The 19879-nt window shown below is 37.7% G+C and overlaps 1 long non-coding RNA gene across 5 annotated transcripts; it reads right to left on the bottom strand.

Annotated features, from left to right (window-relative positions):
- Nucleotides 1-420: 420 nt before the first annotated feature.
- On the bottom strand, nucleotides 421-13275 carry LOC131627125 (uncharacterized). Of its 5 annotated transcripts, none has more exons than XR_009291400.1 (5): nucleotides 12998-13275; nucleotides 12574-12909; nucleotides 1912-2657; nucleotides 1644-1742; nucleotides 423-1476 (listed from the first exon to the last, which is right to left on the bottom strand). It is a non-coding gene; the product is annotated as an uncharacterized LOC131627125 (long non-coding RNA). The 5 variants fall into 5 exon arrangements; XR_009291398.1 differs by having other exon boundaries at nucleotides 425-1476; nucleotides 1644-2013; nucleotides 2322-2657; XR_009291396.1 differs by having other exon boundaries at nucleotides 1644-2657.
- Nucleotides 13276-19879: the final 6604 nt, after the last annotated feature.

Raw genomic sequence — 19879 nt, 5'->3', positions numbered from 1 at the left:
AATTATAATTACATTCTAAAAAAACTTCTATAAAATCTAAAGAAATTTTCAATAGACACGTCAAAATTAAATCTAAGAGCTCAAAAATTCAATAATCAAATTTATAAAATGTAAGGAGAAACTCGTTTCTAATAAACGGTATACAAAATCATTACTATATAACATTCAGCAAAATTAGCCAAACAAAATAACAAATAATAAATACAAAAGAAAAATGTAACATCAAGATTGAATAATAATAACCTCAAGGTAGATGAAATAAATAATTTCAACACCATAAAAAAATTGAATAACAACAAGAAGTAATCTATGATAAATAGAAAAATTGATTTTAAAAGTAAAGTTTCTCTAAGGTAGATTAAGGAATGCGAGGGGAATTCTTAGGATTTTCAAAGTTTCATATTTCGAGTTGAGACATAAAGGATGTAATAATTTCAATTTCAATTTTTTCCACTTCTACAAAATGTGTTAGTAAAAAAAGTGCATTTTACATGTTCAAACAAATCAACCAATACACTAGTTTGTCTGGTAAATCGTTTGGGTCATACTAGTTGTCATACCCCAAATTTGTCCTACCCCTTTATTTCTATCTGGCTTTAGCTTCTCATTTCACATGCATTCCCCATTAGGTCATCTAACACTTTGCATCCATTCATTAAATAAATTCCTAAGGCATGGGATCAAGGATCATGGAATAAAACAGTGTTTGACTTGGTTTGAAATGTCCATATCATGCAAGCTTTAATTCCAACGGAATTCTCTATGAGCATGGATAAGAGGAACTGAGGTTATGGCTCAATGATCAAGAATTGGGGTTTATTTCCTTAAACTTGAGATTGACTAATCAATTGGAGTTTGGTCCTAAAATCATCCTGAACTCCTTCTCAATACTTGGGCATAGTCGCCAGACAAAAAAAATTGGTCCATGTTGTTACTTGTGTTGCAAGACATTCAAAAGAAAACATTTCATAACATGCCTAAGATTTTTGAGACATCGAAAACAAAAAACGGCCATACAAGTCACACCTATCCAAACAAAGCATCACAAACACCCCAAGCTTTAACATTCATTCATGAACCATTCAAACAATTTCCTTTCAAGAACTCTACAATTTATCAAAAATACAATGTCCATCATTTTCCAAACATTCGTTCAAGAATCCATATTCCTATTACACAATTCATATTACATTCGTTCAAATACCGTTTCACAGTCCATTACAAAGAAAAATTCCAAGATTCAACTACAAAAGAACCACACAAAAATTACTCTACCCTATTATTTTTAATCCTAAGCTTCCATCAATGGTGTGCTTGCCTCCATGGTTCATCCCGTAAATGCACCGTCAGCTTGCAAGACAGTTGAGTTTCCAGACCAATCTTCAATAAGTTTCCTTATTTCACCATGTATCATGATCATGTCGCTTCTTAGTTCCCAAGTATACCATTCTTGCATCATAACCATACTCCCGGCAGCTGCACAAAACCAAACAAAAGGCATTCAAATTCAGCCATCATATTTCAAACCCGCATTCTGTTTAGCAAGATTCATAAACCACATGATCAAAACCATCATCAAACCTACAGTTTCCACCACAAATGCATTCACATACATAGCTAATTTCAAACAGTCTCGCACATACCATAGACAAACCGGTCCCTGCGTCAAACCCGCCGTAATCACATCAATTGTGCAGATCCGTGGGGAAACCGTTTCACTGCTAGCCTTACACGCATCAGCCCTGCAATTACATTCAAAATAAAAACTCAAATAAACCTGCTGCATCATGTACCTGTATACACATAAAAATTCAAGCAGCATCACTACCAGTTCAAGACATATTCACTCACTGCACACACATTATCTTAGCCTGTTCATTCAAATTCAAGATACATCCGCAGCATACTCACCATGTACAAAATATACCAAACAGCAGCCCAGCTAATACACATACCTACAGTATTTAAATCCCATTTTTAATTTCCTTCCAAGTTAATTTTAGGTTCTGCATTCTAGAAAAAAATCAAGTTCAGTCCAGAGTATACCAAAATCCAATTCTACATACATACTAACAGAAGCAACTACTCAAAACTGTCCTAACAAAAAAAACTTTCAAAACCAAAACAGAATTCTCATAACCACCAAAACAGATTCGTAACAGAAAAACTGAATTTAGTAACTCGCCCCTTAACTAACCACAACAAACTTCAACCACTTTTCAAACCAATAACCAATAAGTAACTAGTTCAGTTACAAACCTAAACCACTTCTTAACCAATTGCAACTGACAGTTAACAGAAAAAGAAGAAGAGTAACTAACCTCAACTGAATTCTCCTCTTCGCCTTCAACTATAAAAACCAGTAGCTCCACCACTCTCAGAACTCTCTGTCTCCACTTCATTATCTCCAATTCTCCACAAAGCTTCTTCACCATTGCTCACAAACTCAGAACCACCATCACCTTCAATCTCAGTTCTTCTTCATCTTCTCCATACTCTTCTTCAATCAACACCTTCATTCATCCCTGCAATTTCAACGTCTTCATCCTCTTCTTCAACCTTAACCACGATTCATTCAACCATCATCTTCTTCAATCCTCTCTCCAATCTTCATTCACCCACGTTTCATCATCTTCAACAATAACAACGCACCTTCTCTGCATCAACGGCAACGATTCAGAAACGCAAACGAGTGTGAGAAGAGAAGAGATGAAGCTGTAATCAGAAAAAAGAAAGACGTCTTACCTGGATTCACCGAGAACCTCCGAATTTCTATTTGTCTTCGTCATGTTGAAATCGCGTCGGACGAACTCCAGTCGGTATCGCATTTCAAATTCACGCTCGTGTGTTCGTCGGTAAATTCGCATTTGAAAGATTATTGAGACGGAGAATCCTAGAAGGTTGACGTCTTCCGCCGCGCACCGTCAAAGCTCAGGTGAGCCGTCGTCGTCTGTTCGTGATGCAGAAGAAGAAGTTCTTCGAAGGACTCCAACAGCCATATTGACAGGTAAACCCTAATTCCCTTTGTGTTTTAATCTTTTCTTTTTATTTTTTAGTAAAGTCTGATCGAAAACTGAAAAATCTGAATCCATGGATCAAGCTTTGGGCCATGTACGAATTGCTTCCACACCCCCCATAGCCCAATGCACATCTTTCATTTTTATGCTGAATGTTTGAACAAAAAAACAATACAGATGGGCCAGCATCCATGGGCCCTACGCCTGTTTCTAACCTCACCACTATTTTCAACATTACACCCCTCTGTTTCTTTTCTTCATGACTAGAATTTAGGTTTTGCTAGACTTTGTCCTATTTTCTTTTAGGTGATAAAATACTAATTTTTCTACTATCTTTTTAGGCTTCGATACTAATTTTGACATAAAAAATGTTCATAAAAAACATTAGTTTTAGGCTTATTATTTTAGTCTCCTTTTTGCTTGATTTAGAGTTCATTTCTCTTTCGTAAAAATCAACATAAAAAATAGTAGGTTTTTAGGTTAGCTCTGACATTTAATTGATTGAATTCTCCCTCATAAAAATTCTATAAAAGAATAGTAGTATTTTCTAGTTTAATTTTGCACTAACACTTGAACCGTTTTCTTCATTTTTTACCATTTCCATGCTATATTTTGTATAATTGATGTGTGATTTTGTTACTTGTTTTTGGCCATATTTTTGGCCTATTTTGTTAATATCTTTTATATGCTCCTTTTAGATTTTATTCCATTACCATGTTAACATTAGGTTCAGATTTCCTCTTGTACATAAATAGGGATTAGAACAACTTAGATTAGAAATAGGCTTAGTTCCCGTTCGCATTCATTTTCTTTTCAACTTTTAAAATACTTAATAAATACCGATGAAGATCATACCGTTACTATATTTCATAGTAGGAAGGAAATGATTGGGGTGTAGGCCCCGATGTATGTTCTTTTCTACTTAGCGGAGAAGAAATGATTGAGGTGTGAGACCTCGGTGTATTTCTTAACCGTTATTTAGAGAAACGATTGTGGCGTAGGCCTCGATGTGCATTCTCTAAATATTCATAAAAAACTTCTTTTTGTATTTCCTTTACTTAGCGGAGAAGAAATGATTGAGGTGTGAAGCCTCGATGTATTTCTTAACCGTTATTTAGAGAAACGATTGTGGCGTAGGCCTCGATGTGCGTTCTCTAAATATGCAAACCAAACTCTTTTTGGTATGATCTAAGTCACAAACAAATTCCCTTAAAAAACACCAACCAAAAACACTTCAAAAAAACCTAATAGATGGTCAGATTTAAAGCAAAAGTAAGGAAGTGATGCGAGACCTTGTAGTGGGTTCTCGTCATCATGGAATTACCCTAAAAGACACAAACCAATCTCTCTTTTTCTTCTTTTCTTAAGGGCAAGTTATCTCCGCTCCATTGCATCCTAGGCTGTCCCCTTGTGCAAGAGCGTGAGCGTTAACGCCGCCCAACTAAAAAACACAAAAACAAACAGAAAATCTTTAGCCGAGCTACGGTAACTCTGATTCCTGAAAAGGATACGTAGGCAGCGGGGTAGGGCCCGTGCGAGTACAATTCTTTATTTTCCCTACATTTTGCATTCATTCGCATATATAGACATAGACATAGATATACACCCTTTAGATAGAAACAAACATAGGTGGATACCATCGAGTACGATGGGCGTGAGGGGTGCTAGTACCTTCCCCTCGCGTAACCGACTCCCGTACCTTGATTCTCTGGTCGCAAGACCCTGTTCCTTCCTTTGTTAGGTTTTCTGATATTCCTTTCCCTTATGGGATAAATATATTGGTGGCGACTCTGTTCATTTTTTGCGAGCGTGCGACAGCTGGCGACTCTGCTGGGGATGTTGATAGACCTGTTGCTGGTCCATCCTTAGCGAGTCGATCCTAGCCTGCGTTTGTTTGTTTATTTACTGGGTGTTCATTTGTTTTTATGTCTATACCTTGTATATATGTTTGCATGTTTATTCTTCTGCTTGCATATCATGTTTATTTCTGTTTGCACATCATGCATATGGATTATATTCTGTGTTCCTTGGGGTCTTCTGTTCTGTTTTGCAGGTTGGGTGGGATGTTCTATGAGGTAAAAGGCCCAATACCCAGGCCAGAGTGACACATAGGATACCTAGGATAGAGTGGATAGTCATGACGCCGATGAGATGTCAGGTCTTGTCTAGTGCGATCATGAGACCCACGCCCAGTCGAGGTCCAAATGGGGTATCATTGTTGGCATGTAGATGCAACAACATTGGTGCCTCAGGAGGACTGATAACGCTGGTTGCCATTTTGACCTACCCTGACCTAGACTACACCTGTGAGTGGGGAGGGATATACATGACAGGTACCGTTGGTGACTATTCTGTTATGATGGTGACTATTGTTCCTATGGTTCCATGATACAAGGCCGAACCTTTGATCTCATGACATCTAATCTATATCAGTTATTCAGAGGATTGTACAGTGGTTACTAAGATTATGTGGACCGTTGACCCCATGCTGTTGCATCGCATAACATCATTTCTTTATCCACTTCATTTATGGGGGATCCAAAAGTCTATTTCCAAAAAAGAGAAAAAGAAAAAAGGAAATAGAAGAATAAAAAAAAAAAGAAAGAAAAGATATTCTATACAAAAAAGGAAAAGCTTTGATTCCAAAAGAAAAAAAAGAAAAAAAGAAGGACAAAAGTGTATGGAAAGACTTTAGGATCCCTTGGAAATGAAACATTGCATTCATATCATGTTGCATGTCATGGTTCCGTATCAGAAGCTAATTGGGGTCCCTTTCAATCCAGATTTCTGCTTCATCAACAAATTTGACTTCCCTACATCTGTATCATACAAGGATTAATCAGAGGAGAATCATGGACCGTCTTGAACAAAACCAGGCTGAACTTCGTAAGGACATGGATGTTATGGGTGAGAGGATGACCCAACTCTTGGAGACTCTCAATGTTGTTACTCAGGGGCAAGAAGAGCTCAGACAAAGTGTTGCTAAGCTGATTAATGATACTCCGACCACTGTTGCTAATGGGGGATCAAAACTTGTGCCCGTGGAAGTTCCTAATAAGGATGGTTCACATCATGAGAACGATTCTGAACTTGAAACTTTCAAGTTCCCGATCGAGGAAAATGAGAGAAAATTCCATCTCCTGGAAGAAAGATTGAATGCTTTAGAAGGTCGAAGCTCCTCTGGTTTGAATGCTATTGATTTGTGCCTAGTTCCTGATATCAAGATTCCTGCTAAATTCAAAGTCCCCAGTTTTGAGAAATACAAGGGTACCACTTGCCCGATGAGTCACATCAAGGCATTCTGCAACAAGATGGCACCATATGCAGAAAATGATAAGCTTCTCATGCACTTCTTTCAGGATAGCCTAAGTGGGACATCCCTTGAGTGGTATACACGACTTGAACGAACCCATGTTCGCACTTGGGATGAACTAGCAGAGGCTTTTCTCAAGCATTACAAGTACAACAGCGATATGGCTCCTACTAGACTACAACTCCAAAGTTTAACTCAGAAGGTTGATGAGTCTTTTAAAGAGTATTCACAAAGGTGGAGAGAATTAGCTTCCAGAGTCCAACCTCCTCTTTTGGAACGAGAGCTTGTAGACATGTTCATGAATACTCTGAAAGATCCTTATCTGAACATGATGATTGGGTGTGCTTCCTCCGAATTCTCAAGTTTGGTTGTCGTAGGAGAACGAATTGAAAACGCCTTAAAGATGGGTAAAATCCAAGATATGGCCAATGCTTCCGAATTCACAGAAGAAGAGAAAAGTGAAACAAATGCAATTTCAGAGAATAGAGAAGAAGAACTCCCTGCTTATCCTCAGGTTCATGTTCTTAACTATCACCAAAATTACCAACAACAAGGTCCACGAAGGCCGAGAAGACCACCAAGAAAGATTGACCCGATTCCTATGACCCACAGTCAACTACTCTCTCATTTACTCAATGAATCCTTGGTCGAACTAAGGGAGGCTAAGCCCCCTCCAACACCGATTCCTCAAGGATATGACTTAAACGCCAAGTGTGAGTACCATTCTGGGGCATCTGGACATTCAACTGAGGATTGTAATATTTTGAAACGCAAGGTCCAAGATCTCATTGACTCCAAAGCGATATCATTCACTCCAAATGGTCTTCACATAAATTGAAGGGTTCATGGGGCTCCCGCACGAGGGATAAGCAAGACATACTCTTATCTTGAGCATTGCATCACTCGCATTGCTCGAATCCCTAAAGTAAGGCAAAAGTTTACAACTCTTGGGTGACTTCGTCGGAGTTTTCTTTTGAAGTAATCTGAAGTGTTTGTAAGGAACTGCAGAAAGTATTCAAGATCAACAAGTCCAGACGGAGTCAAGCCTCCTCAACTATGGCAATCATCAATTCATTTTTGCATTTTCATTTGTAATTTTCCTTGTTTTGTTAAATGTTACTTCCATGTAAAACTTGTTTGTTTTTAATAAAAATAAAAATGCACTGCATATGCTAGTGTCGAACCAATCCATTCGTGTTCACTCATATCTTTCTGTCTATCGATATCAAACTCTTGACCAAAGCAAAAAACATCAAAAGGAGAATGATGAAAAAAAATAAAAACGCAAAATCTTTAATCATGTGCTTTTGAATAAAACCCCGCTGAGGATGTACAGGCATTGTTTCAAATCCCCAAACACTGGAGATATAAGGGAGATAGACCATCGTTAACCCCTTTGAGCCTTGAAGTAGGAGTTTCTTTTCTATACAAAAAAAAAAACCCTCACATTTAACCCAGGGGCAGGGTAGCATTCAATTAAGCTGATCGAGCATTCAGAATTCATCAGGAGTATACATCCAAGGATACAACAATGGTTATCTTTCAAAAGGTTGAGGAAACTCAATACCACGACGGTACTCCCTCATCAATCAAAGAATGAGGCAGTCACAATCACCTCCAACAAATCAGAGATCCAGGATCACACGACTTATTCAAAAAAGAAAGGATTGAAAAAAAAAAAGAGCCCGCTAAGTCAACAACTTGAAAACAAGTGACTTAGGCAAAATTAGGGCATCCCGCTGGACTCCAAAATAAAATTCAAAAAGAATTTGTCCAGGCAAAAGTTAGGGAAATAAAAAAGAAAGGCAAAGCAAAAGCAAAAAACGAGGATTACAACATAAAGATCCTCATCAAAGGAACGAAGTCGTGTGATCAGACACCAAAAAGAAAGTGAGTGACTGCCATGTCCAAGAAGGCTTCATTGGTTCCTCAATCATTTCAAACTCCTCTTGAAGGATGGACGCTCATATCAGGTTAAATTGAACTTAGGACTGGAGAACATCACGAAGAATGGGTGGGTTAGGTTAGACTTTGAGCCTTAAACCCTTTCTTTCTAAAACCGTGAACCAGGCCACGTTACAACCCTTAAAAGACCTAATTGAAGCAGGGTTTATTTCAAAAGCAAGCTGTGTAAAAACTGACTCCTAGATATTGCTTACCATTCATGTTGATATCGATGTGACAAATAATTCAAACACTGAATGTCACAACTTTGTTTCAAAAACTTTGATCTCGAAGCTAGCATAAGCATTGCATTAGGATTATCATCTTCAAAACAAATATCTTTTACTTGTGAATAAACACTTGACATCAAGGAAGATCCAACAATGAACAACTGCAGAAAAAGTTGATCGATTCCATGAGCCTTTCACTTCAAAGGCTAATCACTCCAAGGGGCAAGTTATGTGAAGACTCTGTCAACTGAGGCATCCATTCACCGTTGGTCAATCTGGGGCAATCAAGTCGAGGAATCTCTCTTGAGTTCAACCAATCTGGGGCATTTACGTCGAGATTCGACAGATCTCTCCAAGGATCCCTTGGGGCAAACTCCTTAGTTCACGAAGCTTGGGGCACAATCTTCTGAGTTTTATTGTCTCTCCATGATCATAGGAGTTAATTCCTCCTAGAACCTTGGCCTCTCCCCAAGCACATGAGTTTATTTCTCATGAGAGTTGTTCCACTTCCCCAACCTGGTCTCCTTGCCTGTATTTCTCATCCTCAACATGGTGAATCGAGGGAATCTCCTCAAACTCACCATCCCCAAGCAGTTCAAGATGTGGGGAAAGTCAGATGAAGTCACTTCCTCCCCAACGAAACTACATTCCAACCCTCAGTGCAGTTGCTAAAGATCTTTGGTACTGCATGGTTTCCAACACCGATTCATATTGGCACCTCAAGACAATAAGCAACGGACCCCAATGATCCTCCTCCTATCACTAATGCCTTTATTTGGCACTTTGCATATAGAATTCATTGCATATAGCATTGCATTCTCAAAAGCGTAGCATTTCCATCAAGGTGGAGCATTACGCCATACAGAAAAATTCAAACATGCATACAAAGCATAAGCCAGATAACACAAATCAACATTCAATCAAGACGATGATACATCCCCACAGAAAAGTTGTCCTTACAAACTCTGATTGATATCTGCTACTACATCACAAATCTCCTCAAACCATGGTGCCAATACCTGGTATTCTCAATCCCAAAAAGAAATCTTATCTTCTCTCTCCTGGCCTTCTTCGTCAGAATCGTTGTCTCCGAGGTTATTTCCCGTGTGCTGCGTGAAGATTAGAGTGCGAATGAGGGTGGGCATTCAACCCATCTCATTTTTCAACCGTTTGAATAACCATACTTGGTGTGTGGCAATTCGAACGATTGCCACTCTTGATGAGTTACACCCCGCCTTTGGCCTGAGGGATTAATGTAATTCTTATGCTTCGCAAGCATCAACATCTTCGTGATTATGTCTTTTGATCGAGTCTAGTCGTCACTAGTCTCCGTGGTCCCTTCCCCTCGTACGGAAAAACTTTTAGATCCAACCCCCGTGTTGCGTATCCTTTACCTTCCGTCCCGGCAAACCATTTCAAAACCAATCCCCAACCTCAGTATTGATATTAATTTTTTCTTCCCTTGACCTCAGTGTCGATACCTTTCTTTCCCAACCCCAGTGTTGATGTCTATCCTTTGCTTGTCCAACCTCAGTGTTCATGCCTATCATCCCTTCACCGACCTCTGCGTCGATGCCAATCGTCATTCACAACCTCAGTGTTGATGTTTATCTTTTCTTGTCCAACCTCAGTGTTGATGTCCTCGACCTCAGTGTCGACGCCTTTCCTTTCACAACCTCAGTGTTGATGTCCCCCATCCTCAGTGTTGATACGCTCCAACCTCAGCGTTGATGTCCTCCAACCTCAGTGTTGATGTTCATCACTTCTTTCAATTCTTGTGGATCGTAGGTCTGTCAACCTTATCCTCGTCTTTTTCATTTCTTGTGGATCATAGGTCTGTCAACCTTATCCTCGTCTTTTTCATTTCTTGTGGATCGTAGGTCTGTCAACCTTATCCTCATCTTTTTCAATTCTTGTGGGTCGTAGGTCCGTTGACCTTACCCTAGTTTCGAGTCACAGATCGTAGGTCCTACCTTTTCCATCAAACCCGTATTTTCCAACCACAGTTTCATACAACAATCATTTCCATTGAGAACCTTGTATTGGCACCTTGGCTACGTTACAAGCTATCACCATCCAACCATTGCTTACCATAAACTTTTCCACCAAAAAAAAAAAACATTTCTCTTTCCCCAGCAGATATCAAAACAAAAACAAAAAAAAATAAGGATAACACTCATACCATCTTCTCTTTAGGACAAATTTCGGGTACTTTGATATTTAATCTTCTTCTACCTCGAATGTTCGAATGGCTAGCGCCAATCTCACCTTCAGGTTTAAGACGATTAAATAGGGGCAGCTGTCATACCCCAAATTTGTCCTACCCCTTTATTTCTATCTGGCTTTAGCTTCTCATTTCACATGCATTCCCCATTAGGTCATCTAACACTTTGCATCCATTCATTAAATAAATTCCTAAGGCATGGGATCAAGGATCATGGAATAAAACAGTGTTTGACTTGGTTTGAAATGTCCATATCATGCAAGCTTTAATTCCAACGGAATTCTCTATGAGCATGGATAAGAGGAACTGAGGTTATGGCTCAATGATCAAGAATTGGGGTTTATTTCCTTAAACTTGAGATTGACTAATCAATTGGAGTTTGGTCCTAAAATCATCCTGAACTCCTTCTCAATACTTGGGCATAGTCGCCAGACAAAAAAAATTGGTCCATGTTGTTACTTGTGTTGCAAGACATTCAAAAGAAAACATTTCATAACATGCCTAAGATTTTTGAGACATCGAAAACAAAAAACGGCCATACAAGTCACACCTATCCAAACAAAGCATCACAAACACCCCAAGCTTTAACATTCATTCATGAACCATTCAAACAATTTCCTTTCAAGAACTCTACAATTTATCAAAAATACAATGTCCATCATTTTCCAAACATTCGTTCAAGAATCCATATTCCTATTACACAATTCATATTACATTCGTTCAAATACCGTTTCACAGTCCATTACAAAGAAAAATTCCAAGATTCAACTACAAAAGAACCACACAAAAATTACTCTACCCTATTATTTTTAATCCTAAGCTTCCATCAATGGTGTGCTTGCCTCCATGGTTCATCCCGTAAATGCACCGTCAGCTTGCAAGACAGTTGAGTTTCCAGACCAATCTTCAATAAGTTTCCTTATTTCACCATGTATCATGATCATGTCGCTTCTTAGTTCCCAAGTATACCATTCTTGCATCATAACCATACTCCCGGCAGCTGCACAAAACCAAACAAAAGGCATTCAAATTCAGCCATCATATTTCAAACCCGCATTCTGTTTAGCAAGATTCATAAACCACATGATCAAAACCATCATCAAACCTACAGTTTCCACCACAAATGCATTCACATACATAGCTAATTTCAAACAGTCTCGCACATACCATAGACAAACCGGTCCCTGCGTCAAACCCGCCGTAATCACATCAATTGTGCAGATCCGTGGGGAAACCGTTTCACTGCTAGCCTTACACGCATCAGCCCTGCAATTACATTCAAAATAAAAACTCAAATAAACCTGCTGCATCATGTACCTGTATACACATAAAAATTCAAGCAGCATCACTACCAGTTCAAGACATATTCACTCACTGCACACACATTATCTTAGCCTGTTCATTCAAATTCAAGATACATCCGCAGCATACTCACCATGTACAAAATATACCAAACAGCAGCCCAGCTAATACACATACCTACAGTATTTAAATCCCATTTTTAATTTCCTTCCAAGTTAATTTTAGGTTCTGCATTCTAGAAAAAAATCAAGTTCAGTCCAGAGTATACCAAAATCCAATTCTACATACATACTAACAGAAGCAACTACTCAAAACTGTCCTAACAAAAAAAACTTTCAAAACCAAAACAGAATTCTCATAACCACCAAAACAGATTCGTAACAGAAAAACTGAATTTAGTAACTCGCCCCTTAACTAACCACAACAAACTTCAACCACTTTTCAAACCAATAACCAATAAGTAACTAGTTCAGTTACAAACCTAAACCACTTCTTAACCAATTGCAACTGACAGTTAACAGAAAAAGAAGAAGAGTAACTAACCTCAACTGAATTCTCCTCTTCGCCTTCAACTATAAAAACCAGTAGCTCCACCACTCTCAGAACTCTCTGTCTCCACTTCATTATCTCCAATTCTCCACAAAGCTTCTTCACCATTGCTCACAAACTCAGAACCACCATCACCTTCAATCTCAGTTCTTCTTCATCTTCTCCATACTCTTCTTCAATCAACACCTTCATTCATCCCTGCAATTTCAACGTCTTCATCCTCTTCTTCAACCTTAACCACGATTCATTCAACCATCATCTTCTTCAATCCTCTCTCCAATCTTCATTCACCCACGTTTCATCATCTTCAACAATAACAACGCACCTTCTCTGCATCAACGGCAACGATTCAGAAACGCAAACGAGTGTGAGAAGAGAAGAGATGAAGCTGTAATCAGAAAAAAGAAAGACGTCTTACCTGGATTCACCGAGAACCTCCGAATTTCTATTTGTCTTCGTCATGTTGAAATCGCGTCGGACGAACTCCAGTCGGTATCGCATTTCAAATTCACGCTCGTGTGTTCGTCGGTAAATTCGCATTTGAAAGATTATTGAGACGGAGAATCCTAGAAGGTTGACGTCTTCCGCCGCGCACCGTCAAAGCTCAGGTGAGCCGTCGTCGTCTGTTCGTGATGCAGAAGAAGAAGTTCTTCGAAGGACTCCAACAGCCATATTGACAGGTAAACCCTAATTCCCTTTGTGTTTTAATCTTTTCTTTTTATTTTTTAGTAAAGTCTGATCGAAAACTGAAAAATCTGAATCCATGGATCAAGCTTTGGGCCATGTACGAATTGCTTCCACACCCCCCATAGCCCAATGCACATCTTTCATTTTTATGCTGAATGTTTGAACAAAAAAACAATACAGATGGGCCAGCATCCATGGGCCCTACGCCTGTTTCTAACCTCACCACTATTTTCAACATTACACCCCTCTGTTTCTTTTCTTCATGACTAGAATTTAGGTTTTGCTAGACTTTGTCCTATTTTCTTTTAGGTGATAAAATACTAATTTTTCTACTATCTTTTTAGGCTTCGATACTAATTTTGACATAAAAAATGTTCATAAAAAACATTAGTTTTAGGCTTATTATTTTAGTCTCCTTTTTGCTTGATTTAGAGTTCATTTCTCTTTCGTAAAAATCAACATAAAAAATAGTAGGTTTTTAGGTTAGCTCTGACATTTAATTGATTGAATTCTCCCTCATAAAAATTCTATAAAAGAATAGTAGTATTTTCTAGTTTAATTTTGCACTAACACTTGAACCGTTTTCTTCATTTTTTACCATTTCCATGCTATATTTTGTATAATTGATGTGTGATTTTGTTACTTGTTTTTGGCCATATTTTTGGCCTATTTTGTTAATATCTTTTATATGCTCCTTTTAGATTTTATTCCATTACCATGTTAACATTAGGTTCAGATTTCCTCTTGTACATAAATAGGGATTAGAACAACTTAGATTAGAAATAGGCTTAGTTCCCGTTCGCATTCATTTTCTTTTCAACTTTTAAAATACTTAATAAATACCGATGAAGATCATACCGTTACTATATTTCATAGTAGGAAGGAAATGATTGGGGTGTAGGCCCCGATGTATGTTCTTTTCTACTTAGCGGAGAAGAAATGATTGAGGTGTGAGACCTCGGTGTATTTCTTAACCGTTATTTAGAGAAACGATTGTGGCATAGGCCTCGATGTGCATTCTCTAAATATTCATAAAAAACTTCTTTTTGTATTTCCTTTACTTAGCGGAGAAGAAATGATTGAGGTGTGAAGCCTCGATGTATTTCTTAACCGTTATTTAGAGAAACGATTGTGGCGTAGGCCTCGATGTGCGTTCTCTAAATATGCAAACCAAACTCTTTTTGGTATGATCTAAGTCACAAACAAATTCCCTTAAAAAACACCAACCAAAAACACTTCAAAAAAACCTAATAGATGGTCAGATTTAAAGCAAAAGTAAGGAAGTGATGCGAGACCTTGTAGTGGGTTCTCGTCATCATGGAATTACCCTAAAAGACACAAACCAATCTCTCTTTTTCTTCTTTTCTTAAGGGCAAGTTATCTCCGCTCCATTGCATCCTAGGCTGTCCCCTTGTGCAAGAGCGTGAGCGTTAACGCCGCCCAACTAAAAAACACAAAAACAAACAGAAAATCTTTAGCCGAGCTACGGTAACTCTGATTCCTGAAAAGGATACGTAGGCAGCGGGGTAGGGCCCGTGCGAGTACAATTCTTTATTTTCCCTACATTTTGCATTCATTCGCATATATAGACATAGACATAGATATACACCCTTTAGATAGAAACAAACATAGGTGGATACCATCGAGTACGATGGGCGTGAGGGGTGCTAGTACCTTCCCCTCGCGTAACCGACTCCCGTACCTTGATTCTCTGGTCGCAAGACCCTGTTCCTTCCTTTGTTAGGTTTTCTGATATTCCTTTCCCTTATGGGATAAATATATTGGTGGCGACTCTGTTCATTTTTTGCGAGCGTGCGACACTAGTTTCCATCAAATCAATTGTATTTTTCAATTTTTTATCTTTCTAGTCGTTCTACTTGTTAGGGAGTCCGATGAAGTCGGGAGCACCAATATGACTAATGCTCCAAAACCACACGAGAGGGAGACACCACATCTCCACCTAAAACCTTAAGGTGATAGGTGAGTGGGTATTCATAGACAATGTGTGATTTTAATCACCCACACTTGCACCCAACGTTCTGCCCCACAAGTGTGACTCTCCCACATCCTATAAGTGGATCCTACAACGGATCCAGCTCCCGCTCTCCCACAAAGCCGAGTCATAACTCTGATATCACTGTTAGGGAGACCGGTGAAGTCGGGAGCACCAACGAAACCAATTCTCCAAAACCACAAGAGAGGGAGACGCTACATCTGAACCCAATACCTTAAGGTGTTAGGTAAATGAGTTATCTCTCTTATAAATCCAACATTTCACCCATTCATAGACAATGTAGGACTTTAACCACTCACACTTGCACCCAACATTCTCCCTCACAAGTGTGAGTCCCCCACGTCCTAATAGGATCCAACACCAGATCCAGCTCCTGCTTCCTTGAGAGCACCAACAAGACTAATGCTCCAGGACCACAAGAGAGGGAGACGCCACATCTCAACCCAAAACCTTAAGGTGTTAGGTAAATGAGTAATCTCTTTTATAAATCTAACATTTCACCGTTCATAGGAAACATGAAACTTTAATCACTCACATTTGCACCCAACATTCTCCCCCACAAGTGTGATCCCCACATCCTATAACATGATCCTACACCGGATCCAGCTCCTGCTCCTCCACAAAGTCAAATTACGACTTCGATACCACTGTTGGGTTGTCCGGTGAAGTTGGGAGCACTAACGGGACCAATGCAACTCTCGCTCCCTACACCAAACCGAACCACGACTCTGATACCACTATTGGAGAGTCTGGTGAAGTCGGGAGCATCAATGAGACCAATGCTTCAGGACCACAAGAGAGGGAGACACCACATCTCAACCCAAAACCTTAAAGTGTTAGGTTAATGTGTTCTCTCTCTTATGAATCCAATATTTCACCCATTTATAAATAATGTGAGACTTTAACCACTAACACTTGCACCCAACACTAATCTCCTTGCCCGATCAAGCTGAATTTTAAAATATCTGTTTTATGCATATAGTTTACTACTTTTGATGATAACTAGTCCGGGGAATCATTTTCCAAACTTCGTCCTACATCATATATTTTGAGAAACCAATAGCCGTGCCAATTGGTTAGAAAAGTATGAGATTTCTTCTTCTACGGGGGTAACCACACACATGTCCTCTCAATCATAACTGCTTAGATAAGGTGTTTGGAGACGTCTTAGACACTTAATGCCCCAATTTTCTTTTCCACTTTTGTTTTGTATTAAATTAAAACACAAATATTAATAAATGATGTTATAACTAGGAACGAAAACAGCAGTGAATAATCTTGCCAAAGTCAAATTCAGTTAGGCCTAATTATGATTGCTAGCATACTTTTCTAATCAATGCAGAAGAATCAGGTAAAATAAACAGTGATTGACTAAAAAGCCAAGGAATTGGAATATGAAGTTGTAAACAAGTTAGAAAATAACACCCATGTTATCATGTGAAAATGGCCCTTGATTCCTAATAAGTTGGCACCCGTTATCATGTCTGTTGTTGGAATTTGTACATTCAAATCTTTGGGCTCACGTATATTCAAATCTAAAGAATGGAATAACCAATGAAATTTGGGACCAATCTTTTCAAATTTGAATCCAATTGAATCACTTAAACTCAAGAATTAAGATAAACCTTTTAAGTTGAAATGAAAATAAATCAAATCAACTAACAGAAATTTACGATCTAATCTACCTAGACTTAAGTCAAGTCAGTTTTTTTTAAAATTAAAAATAAAACATAAATTTTTTAATTTGAAAAATCTATTTATTTAAAAATATTAAGCCTTCCGCTATAAAAATAATTATTTAAACTTATCAAGCCCACATATTAAAATAAATATGATAATAATTATTATATTATATATTGAATTTTGAATTAAAATACAAAATAAAACTTAATTACTTTAAAAATTTTATACTAATAAACTAAAGCACTTTATGAAAAGTATCATAAACTATTTTTATAAGTTTTCTTAAATAAATACACAAAATTTATATAGATAAATTCATATAAATGAATGCAAACAAACTATAGATATTTTATATATTAATTGAATTTTTATTCACGTATATTTAAATAAAATAAGATTTTAAGTAGGATGATAATTTGAACTTTAAACCTAAAAATAAGTCTATATAAGCTTCATATCAGACTTAGGCATTAATATTTTTAGTAGGCCAGACTTAGACTATAAATTATATCTCGGCTTAGCATATTTTAACCCCTCTCCATGGTTAAAGACAAAACTGGAATTAATTTGTCGAAATAATTGATTTTCAATTTTCTTTTTTTAATTTATACCATTTTAAAAGTTCAATGATATATTTATTATAAATTCATCAATAATATTATTAATTATTTGTTATATAAAGAGAAATTAATGAAATAATAAAAGAATAAAAATATTATAAAAAAATAGTGAATAACTTATAAACTATCTCATTGCAGATGAACATTTAGCTGATAATTTATAAATTATATAATATCAGAAAACTTATAAATTACTTGATTGAATTAAAATATTTTCAATTGTTTGATAAATTTTTATAAACATAAAATATTATAAAAATTATTAAAACTTTAAATTCTGATAATAAATATAAATTTGAGAGAATCGTTCTGGACCATTCGAAATGGCAATGACGAAATGTCCAATAGTAAGTGTCGCGCAAAAACGCACATGGAATAGAAGAGAATCACCCAAATTAAGGGCATCAAATTTCGATCTCCAGATTTTGATCAAACGACCAACCAATTAATGAGGCGTGTCTCATGGAAATGGTTTTAACCATTTGTCGTATATAAAGTACAACGTGCGTCATTTCATGTATTCTCTCATTCACATACGTAAACTAATTTTTCTCTCATTGATTGACTTGAGTGTTTGAGTGTTAACCTTACAGGTCTACCTCTGCTTTACCGTACCTTAAGTTCACTCCACCACATCAGAGCTCAAGTCTGTTTGATCTACACATATATTTGGTTCTAGTACAGAACAATGACACTGGCCATGGGAATCGACTTCTAATTCTCACAAATTCTCATGAAGAACCACCATCTCTTCACCATGATCTTAGATCATCATTCTTGTCCCTTTAGAGAATCTATCTCTTCCTATCAAAGGTCATCGATTAAATCTCCGTTGTCATAGTAGCATTAAAAGTGACCTACTCAATCGGCATATGCAACAGGAGTTCCATATCTCGCAAGGAAGGTTCCACTTCTCCCATAGATTAAAAATTCTTTGCTTATAGATACCCCTCTTACGGTTCCAACGTCGCAAAATTTAACACCGCCAACAATGGGATAAGGAGCATGTCAAGCTCTTCCAACCTTTCAACCTCTTTTACAACCTTTCTAAGGTCATACTTTGAAGTAGCATTTGTCACAACCTATAGTTCCTGGTGTCACTACCGCGAAAAACACAGAGTCGCCACTAAACTTTTTTTATCCCAATAAGGGAAAGGAAATATCCAGCAAACCTCAAAAAGAGAAATGATGATCTCGCAACCAAGAGAATGGTACGAAAGTCGATTATGCAAGGGGAAAGTATTAGCACCCATCGCGTCCGTAGTAATCTACGGGATCCACTCTTGTTGTTTCTAATCAAATGGTGTGTTATTTGATGCTTACTTGCTAAGGGAATGCATGCAGTGAGTTATGAAGGGAAATAAAGGGTTTTAAATAATTGAGTTCGCCAAGATTGTTCGAATCCCGTGCCTACGTATCGCTAACGTGCAACAGAGAAATCAGAGCTACGTAGTTCATCCCTTCAGTTTTTATTTTTTAATAGGCGGCGTTAATATTCGCACTCTAACATTTGGCACAATCTTCGATGCGGTAGAATGGAAATAACTTGTCCCGAAACGAGAAAAATCAACGAGCCAGAGAGTTTATGTTTGTTGGTATTTTTGTTAGGAAAATACCTCAAGTGGTTCTCTTAAGCAAGAGATACATTAGTACTTTTTCTTTAATTGTGAAAGAGTTTGAATTTAGTTAAGTGTTTTAGATTTGTGATTAAGAAAAGAATTTTAGTTTTATGTACAAAAGAAAATAATGTGAAAAAGGAAATTTCTAGCTTATTGTTGTCATGTACAAGTTCTGAAGGATAGAAAAACACTTAGAAAGGGGGGGATTGAATAAGTGTGACTTAAAATCTTGAGCGATAAAAATAAAATGCACAATTATTTTTATCCTGGTTCGCTGTTAACGAAGCTACTCCAGTCCACCCCCGCAGAGATGATTTACCTCAACTGAGGATTTAATCCACTAATCGCACGGATTACAATGGTTTTCCACTTAGCCGCAACTAAGTCTTCCAGAGTCTTCTGATCACAACCTGATCACTCCAGGAACAACTGCTTAGTTCACTCCTAAGACTTTTTCTAGAGTCTACTGATCAACACGATCACTCTAGGCTTAGTTCACTCCTAAGACTTTCTGCTCAGCCAACTGCCAAGACTTCCTGCTCAGCCAACTGCTAAGACTTCCTAGAGTATACTGATCAACTGATCACTCTAGTTCCTTACAACTTAATGTAATCTATTCAAGAGTTTACAAATGCTTCTTAAAAGCGATAATTACAACTGTGATATTTCTCTTACAA

Source organism: Vicia villosa, unplaced genomic scaffold (assembly GCF_029867415.1).
Source record: "Vicia villosa cultivar HV-30 ecotype Madison, WI unplaced genomic scaffold, Vvil1.0 ctg.000349F_1_1, whole genome shotgun sequence".
NCBI lineage: Eukaryota > Viridiplantae > Streptophyta > Magnoliopsida > Fabales > Fabaceae > Vicia > Vicia villosa.
This window is presented reverse-complemented; position numbering and strand designations above follow the sequence as displayed.